The 8,180-nt window shown below is 37.3% G+C and overlaps 1 long non-coding RNA gene across 1 annotated transcript in view; it reads right to left on the bottom strand.

Moving 5' to 3' along the window:
• The window catches only part of LOC111727778, an 11,931-nt gene extending 11,307 nt beyond the window's left edge, over positions 1–624 (bottom strand). The window contains exon 1 of the long non-coding RNA XR_002775246.1: positions 449–624. This is a non-coding gene — a long non-coding RNA (uncharacterized LOC111727778). The remainder of the gene's footprint in view (positions 1–448) is intronic.
• Positions 625–8,180: the final 7,556 nt, after the last annotated feature.

An 8,180-nucleotide genomic window follows, 5' to 3' on the forward strand; every position in this document is an offset into this window, starting at 1 on the left:
GTTTGTCACACATCTGTCAGTGACAGTTAGCAGGGGCAGCCCCACTCACACAGACATGTTTGTCACAGAGTTCCCTGCATCTAAAACCCGGTGGAAACCACTCCAGGTGTGTAGGCTTGCCGTTTGCTAGTCACCCGTGGAAGTGGGGATGTCCCATTTGTTTGTGATGTATTCTTCTGCCAACTAAATCTGATAGTGAATGTGAGAGTCTACCAAGGCATGAATTAGTATGGCTTTCGCGTTAGCGCCTTCCTGCCCAGCCTTTCTCTTCCCACCCAGTGGAATGCCTGGGAGTTTCAATGGAAATCCACCTCACTTGAGCGGAGATATGGCTTCTTCCTACATGCTTAACTCAGACAAAAGTGAGTGTCTTCTAATGAGCTTTCAGAAAGTGGAGCATTCCAGGGGGGTTCCGTGAGGTGGGGCATAGGGAGACAGAAGCTCTCACCATGGTCGCCATCCCATCCTGTGTGCTGCAAAGCGCCATCTCACCAGTTAGGTAAAAATCACTTCATGTTCTTTCCTTTGATTCCCTAGAAGAGTTCCAGAATTACATTTCTACTCCACAGACAGGCGTAATTTGTGACTATTTTTTAACACAAAGAGATCATCTAATAAAAAGAAGGAAAAGTTTTCTATATTTTTATATAAGTATTTAATGTATCCACATAAAGTAGAAGTAATAAAAAAAATTTCCCTCATGGAAATCAAAATTAGGATGTTTGGAAATTGGAAATTAGGTTGTGTTTCCAAATTAGTAATGACCATCAAGACCCCCAGACTCTGAAGGCCAAGGTGTTCTTGGGGGCTATCTATCCAACTCCTGCATTGTGAGGAAGTTGAAATTCAACACAGTCAATTAGGACTTTGGTCTGAAGTTAGACAGCAAGGCAAAGGAACAATGTCGTCTAGAACCAGGGCATTTTTTAACACCCCCAGTGCCAAGTTAGCCACTCATCAAGGTTAACCCTTGGTTAAGGTGACCAGATTTTAATACTGGTAAAGAGGACACCAATGGGAGGGGGAGGTTCTTAATTAAAAATTTGGTCTATATGGAGCAACAAAAATTTTCATAGAATGCAAAAATAGTATTGTAATATATTTTTTTAATTTCAAAATAAGTATAATTTACAAATATAATACATTAAGAAATTATGTATAGTATTATTTTATTCTTTGGCATATTTCTCACTTCAGTGATTTTTTTTAGTAGATTGCTGCCATTGTTTACAAGGTCATGAAATTTTTCACAAGAATTTGTTAACTTATATTTCACACATAAAATGGCTTTCAAAGTCTCAACACTTAATTGTGATTTTTCTGATGTCCACACTTTATCTACCATAGAAAAAATGTGTTCAGTCCCAGCATTAGTTCCTGGTAAGGACAGCACATATCCCATAATTTTTAGTGCATTATTGTATGGAACATGGTTTGTTTCAAAATGATGAAATATTTCTAACCATTCGTTCTCTATTGTGATTTTTGCTGATGCCCAAGATTTAACCTTTTCCTTATCAATATATATTTTTAATAATGATACCTCATAAGTCATAGGTGTCACTTTCAAGGCTGGCACTGGACTTTTTGCTGCCACTATAAAATGTAAATAATACGAGTACTGTCTGCTAAATTCATGAAATAAATAAATAATCTAAATTATCTGAATAGCTGATTTGTTGACAACACTTGTTTAGCACTAGCAAGCTGTACGATGTGTATTGTCTGAGAGACAGTTACAAAATGTTTTCCTTGTTGCCAATGCCAAAAAATGCCATTGTTCATTAATTCCAAACAACGGTGGTCGAATTCTAACAACTGATCAACAATGTGAACAATGTGAAGCAGTTCTCGATAATCAGCTCTTAACAATTATTTGCTATTATTAAAGTTTAACATTATAAAATTAACAAAAATAATATAAAACTCATATCCTGGAGAAATAGCCACATGGCAGCTGAAAACCGTATATTCCCTTCCCGTTCTCCCGCCGTTCCCTAGCTTGCCCTGCACTCTTTCCAAAAATTGAGACTTTTTTAAAACACCACAGGACACGTGACAAATTGTTAAAAATTGGGACTGTCCCGCCAAAAGCGGGACATCTGGTCACCTTACCCCTGGTTGCCTTATCTGATGACAGCCCATGCACTGTACACTCTCCCAGCAGGAGCTCTCAAAAGAGAGATGGCTGGTGATAAACCATCCAGTGTTTTCCACTGATGAGAAGCACCTTGGAATCCTGCTAGTCAACAGTGCAAGTTTTAGCAACAATTGGCTATGGCATTGTTTGATCATGGCCAGATTCACAGCAGTCAGGCCAAATTCCCAAATGATGCCCTCCAACCTCTCACCTTTGAGGAGGTTCAAATGATCCTTCCCACCATCCCATTGGCCCGTGGCACATCCCAGCCTCCTGACTGTCCCCTGTATGGCACCGTGTCCTTACTGCTACAGCTATTCTCATTCCAAGCAGTCACGAGAGAAGATTTTGTGAAACTTCTGTTCTTTTTAAAAAATCGCCAGTACCCGCACACAAAATCGGTTGTTTCCCAACAAATATCCTTTTCAAGTCTTCACACCTTTGGTTTGACTGAAATGCCTTACACAGCTTCCCTACGTGGCTAATCCCTACATACCCCTCAGTATCTATGTGAGCTGTCAGATACAGAGAAGCCTCCTGTGGTCCTGTCCACTGGGAGGAGTGCCCTTTCTGGGCTCAGTGTCCTCACAGAGGAGACATGTACAAAGACCTGACTTCTTCCTAGAGCCTCTGTCAAGCCGGTGACCAAACATTGTCCAAAAAATGATAGGCCCATTGATATTTAATAATAATGGAAGGAAGGAATATTCATTCCAACCTTAAGGAGGAATGATCAGGACACCACTATTATTATTGATATTGGAATATTCTTTCTGCTCACTTTGAGAATAAAGTTGTGCCACATTAATCTGATCTCTTTCATTGGAATCTTTTTCTAGGAATTTATTATTTTGTAAATGAGGGTTACTTAATACTGTTGAGGCTCAGAAGACAATACCCCAAAATTAAGGTCTCAGAAGCAGCAACAGCAGCAAAAGTTTTATTCTCCAAAGTTCTTCTGCCCTCACAGTCCCATCTTCCCTCAAGGTTAGGTGTAAAAAACCAGAACTCTCTTCCCCAAGGCAGGTCATAGCAATCAGAATCCCTTTTCCTGAGACCAGCCATGAAACCTAAATATGTTAGTCTAACTTTCCCTCTGCCTTTGTTTTAAAAATGGCCATAATGAAATTACCTGATGTACCTCTTGAGTATAGGCCCACAGAGGGCCCTGCCCCATAGCCAGAAGGAAGGACACTCCAGAGAGGTGCAGGGAATCTGTGCAGATAGGCCTTGCGTGGTCCCCACTCAATTTATTACATTGGTTCATATCCTCTTTGTCTCACCTTATTTCTACAGAGCTGTCCATACTCTGTTGAACTTAAACACAAAAATGGACAATTCTCCCTGTTTCTTTGGATCTTTAATCTAAAGACTCTCATCTATACATGTCAAATAAACTTGTATGCCTTTTTTACTATTAATCTGGTATTTTTAGTTTATTTTTTAAGCAACCCTGCAGAGGGCCAATGAGTCCCTGCAGTACCAAAAACAAAACACAAAGTGGCCGTAGGCTCACAGCCTTAACCTCTACAATATCTTAGCATAAGGGAAGGGGTAAAATTCTGAATTTCTATTCAGAAGATTAATCTGTGTATGTTTTTGTTACATATAAAACATGCTGCAGGCTTTTGGTTGACATGTGCAAACAGCTCCCCTGAGATTTATTAATAAGCCCTGTGGAATTGAAAGCTGGATAGAAGGAGTAATTGAAATGTGAGGAGATGTGAAATCAGTAAGACCTTCATTTGTAGAGAATATACTTTATTCTAAATTCTAATAAAATTTCATTTTCACTTTTGCTGGAAGCCTTATGCTGCTGCAAGGGCAAATATAAACCTCAGAAGAAATTTTCAAACTTTCCCTAATGAAAAGGTAAAAGAGACCTCCCCCCTTTTCATAGAGAATTTCCCTTAGGAAAGCGGTCATTGTAAATCTTTCCAAGTCCCTCTGAGGTGCGTATAAATCTTTTAAAAAGCTAAATAAGCTTCTCTCCAGTTTTACAACCAGAGATGTTTTTCTCATGGGCTTGGGGGCCTTTGAAATGTAATTGTCGATGAAATTAGTGCTTTCATCCCACCCTTTTGGTGAAAGAGTAAGACTTTAATTTAGGTGCTGACTCCTACTTGTAAAGCTTTACTTTGTTGTCAAAGAGCAGTGAGAAATTCTATTATTCTTCTGAATAAAGGCAATTAACTAACACAGATTGCCAGCTTCATTCACCAGGTGAAGTCAGGATGAACTCTATGTGATCAAGCTCTTAACTCCTTCTTAATTGAGTACTAATTATTGTTTATTCTGAGAAAATATAAACATTGGATTCATCTGCCTGGCTACAGACAAGGGTTAGACTGCTCTCAGTTTTTGTACCCCCCTCAGCAACTGTAAGTGATGAGTATCACTGTCCTTCATGCTTATTCAATAACAAAATAACAAACATAACAAAAATTCTACTTTTGTGAAGAGGTTTTCTGGATGATAGGAGATTTTTGCTTATAATTATTTACTAACACTATCAGCAAACTTCTAATATGCTATATTTTAAGATACTAGGCATTTATGAAAATGATTTTCTCTAACTTTATTTTTAAAAAATTGGCAACCACAATAAGAAAAGGAAATATTGTGATTCAGTCACTCCTGATGGTTCAGTAAAGAATGGACTTTACAGGTCTTATGGCCCCATATGTAAATATTCGGATTCTTGTTTTTTGAAGAAAAAGGATAAAATGCACTTATATATTTGTGTGTGTGTATATATATATATATGTTACATACATATGTGCATAATACATACATGTATATTACAGACAGATGTGTATATTATGTAAATATGAAATAAATTGCTGTCAGGCCTATGAAGTGTGGCACTGCAGAACTCTTATGAACCCAATAATTGTAAAGGAATTTTTATTCCTCCAGTGTATTTTTGGAGCATCTATTTTTATGTAAATGACACTGGACAAGCCTGATATTTCTTTTTCCTTCTTGCACCAATTGTAGATATTTTAGAAGTAAAATAGTCAAAATATTTAAATTGTTATGACATTCAGGATGGTCAACACTATTATTTGCCTCACTTTCTAACAATGAACAACTTTGCTTGAGAAATTAATTCTTACCAGCATGTCAACTATTTCCTTTGGCAATCCAAAATGCATTGCTCAATCATTTGAGGTTTATTAAGCCAGTTTTAGGATGTATCTGGAAACAAAACAAGCCACACACATGTGAGAAATGACAATTAAGTTCTAGAAATCATCCTAGAAAAAGTGCTACATACCTCATTGCTGAATGTTAATATGGTCATCCTCACAGTACTCACACTGGGAAGCCTTGCACTGATGCCAGTGCCTAGTCCACCCTTCAAAGCAATTTTGGAACTCTTTTTCTGGAATGACCATCAGAGCTCTCATAATATTACCCTTGAACTCCTAAATGTCATCAAAGTGTCTTTCTTTCAATAGTTCTTTTATTTTTTGGTGAATAAAAAGTCATTAAAGGTCAGGTAAGGTGAATAGGGAGAGTATTCAACACAGTTTTTTGTTTCCTGGCTAAAAACTCCCTCAGAGACAGCGCTGTGTGAGCTGGGGCATTGTGGCAATGCAAGAGTCATGAGTTGTTGGCCAGGATTTTTAGTTAAGATTTTACTGTTTCTCTGTTAGTGTTTACTTGGTCTACTATGCTTCTCATAGTCAGATGATGATTTTGACACACAATTTAACCAATTTTTGCAATGCTTTTATTAGTTCTGCTTGTTACTGGCTGCCCTGACCTCTCTTCATCAGTGACACTTTCTCTCCCAACAGAAAAATGTTTAGTCTATTTTTACACTGCTGTTTTCTTCAGAGCATAATCTCCATAAACTTCTAATAACATGTCCCTGATTTCACTTCTATACTTGCAAAGTTCAATAAGAAATTCATGAATGTTCGTTTGTTGCTCTAATTCCAGCTCCAACATTCTTATGACAGCATACAAAAGTATGCAACAACAATGAACAACACCCACGCCACACATCAACACTAACACAGCTATTAGACACTGATATACCAAGGTTATGAAACCTTATCATGTTGTTTGTACAGTGTTGAAAATGTAAGCACATGGTGGCAAGTTCATGAACTTAATTGTCCTACCTCATATCTGTGACTATGTTTGCTCAAGAAGTTTTCACGAAATTTAGTATTTGTACATTTCTTTAAAGCGGGTTGTGTAGAAAGAGGGGCACGTAGACAAATGATTACATTCTTATGAGATGTTAGTGTCCAGGAAATCTACATTTTAAATAAGATAAGGTGGATATTTGAAAAGAGAAAGAGAACAAAGGAAGAATCAGTTATGCAAATATCTCTGGGTAAATGAAGGAATGATAGCTCTTGTCTTGTCTCTGCTCTGTACTTAGAAAGATAAGCTTGGAATCAACACTATTAGTGTGAAATTGAATAAACTTTAGTTTCAGGAGTTAGACTTCACTTGCAGACCTAAAGTTACAATTGGTATACCCTTGTTTATGGGAGGCCAGAAAAGAATTTCTTCATGCGTGATCTCTGTGGTCAGTCCCTGTAGATGCTTGAGGCCTTTTACCTTTCCACCTAAATCTGGCTAATGCATAATGTTAGTAACAGCTGCTCATTTGGAAAGGGGTGTTGCATAACTCAGTCTCCAGGTTTGACCTTCCTTTTTGAAGGAGGATTTGGGGTGGGAAGGGGTGAGGATCCTGAAATTTTTATTTTCCTTTACACTTTTGAGTAGTTCAAGAAGATTTTGGGACTATAGGGAGATTTCAGGTTTCCATGATATCATTTAACTAGATGGTGAATCAGTGTTACATGGTACTGTGAACTTTAGCTATGCAGAAAACAATACCCCTGTCCTATTCCTGGCAGTACTTGACCTAGCTGTGGGGTACACTCGGTAACAAAAACAAATTGAGGGGCAGGGTTTACACTAGTGAATAGTCTTCTAATAGCTAAATAGAAAATATTTTTAAATAATTTTGACTGTCAGATAAATGTTTCCTTTTCTTCCCCCACCAAGATGTGTGACAAAAGCCACTGAGAGAAAACTAAGGGCGTATTTGTTTTAGTTCAGGAAAAAACATTATATGAGAAAAGATTCCCAATGACAGAACAGAATGATTTGGGTCTCCAGTTACTGGAAGTGATAAAAGTTACAGGTTACAAGTTGGCAAAATATTGGCAAAAGTTTTAGCGTTAAATAAAAGTATTGACATAGAAGACTAGTAATCTCTCTGTAAGTCAAGAGAATCTATGGTAAAGCAGGAAATTATACCTAATTGCAAATCAATAGCTACTTAATGAAGCAATCAGAAATATGGTCTATCCACATAATTCCAAGTTGCCTTGAGAAGTTAAGCTTTATCTAAAATAGATCTCATGGTGAGCTAAAAATGAAAGCACCTTTGTACATACCAATACATGGAACTCGTATACAAGTAATGGGATTTATAATAAAATTTAATACATGAAGAAACTATCAAACTGTACTTTGGTATTCTTACATTGGAGATAAATAATACAGGAAAAAGAAATACTTATGATACTATAACATGAACAAAATTTTTTGTAACTGATATCAAAAGAAATAAGAATAAAGAGCCCCCTTAAGGGCGCTCAAAGGTACTAAGTAGGGGAGGGAAAATGCAGCTAAAATGACATTTACATAAAGTATAACACAATATAGAAAAAGCTAAGAGTCGGGGGGGGTGCTTTGGGAGGATAGAAGACAGGAGAAAATGCCTTTCTTTTGAGAGAATTGGATCCTAATACATGGTAGAGGGTCTCCCCACCCTTCCTCAAGAAGTTCTCAAATGCCAGCAGCCCCCATCCATGTGGAAGGGACCTGAGACCTAGAGTCTCTGTCTTGGCTCCAAACTCTTCTATTTTTTTTTCTTTTTTTCTTTTTTTTTATTAAATGATAGCTGTATACATTAATGTAAATGTAGGGTACAGTGTAGTGTTTTCATATACAATTTGAAATACTTTCATCAAGCTGGTTAACATAGATTTCATGTCATTTG

Source organism: Otolemur garnettii, unplaced genomic scaffold, assembly GCF_000181295.1.
Source record: "Otolemur garnettii isolate 467f Iridium unplaced genomic scaffold, OtoGar3 scaffold00123, whole genome shotgun sequence".
Classification (NCBI taxonomy): domain Eukaryota; kingdom Metazoa; phylum Chordata; class Mammalia; order Primates; family Galagidae; genus Otolemur; species Otolemur garnettii.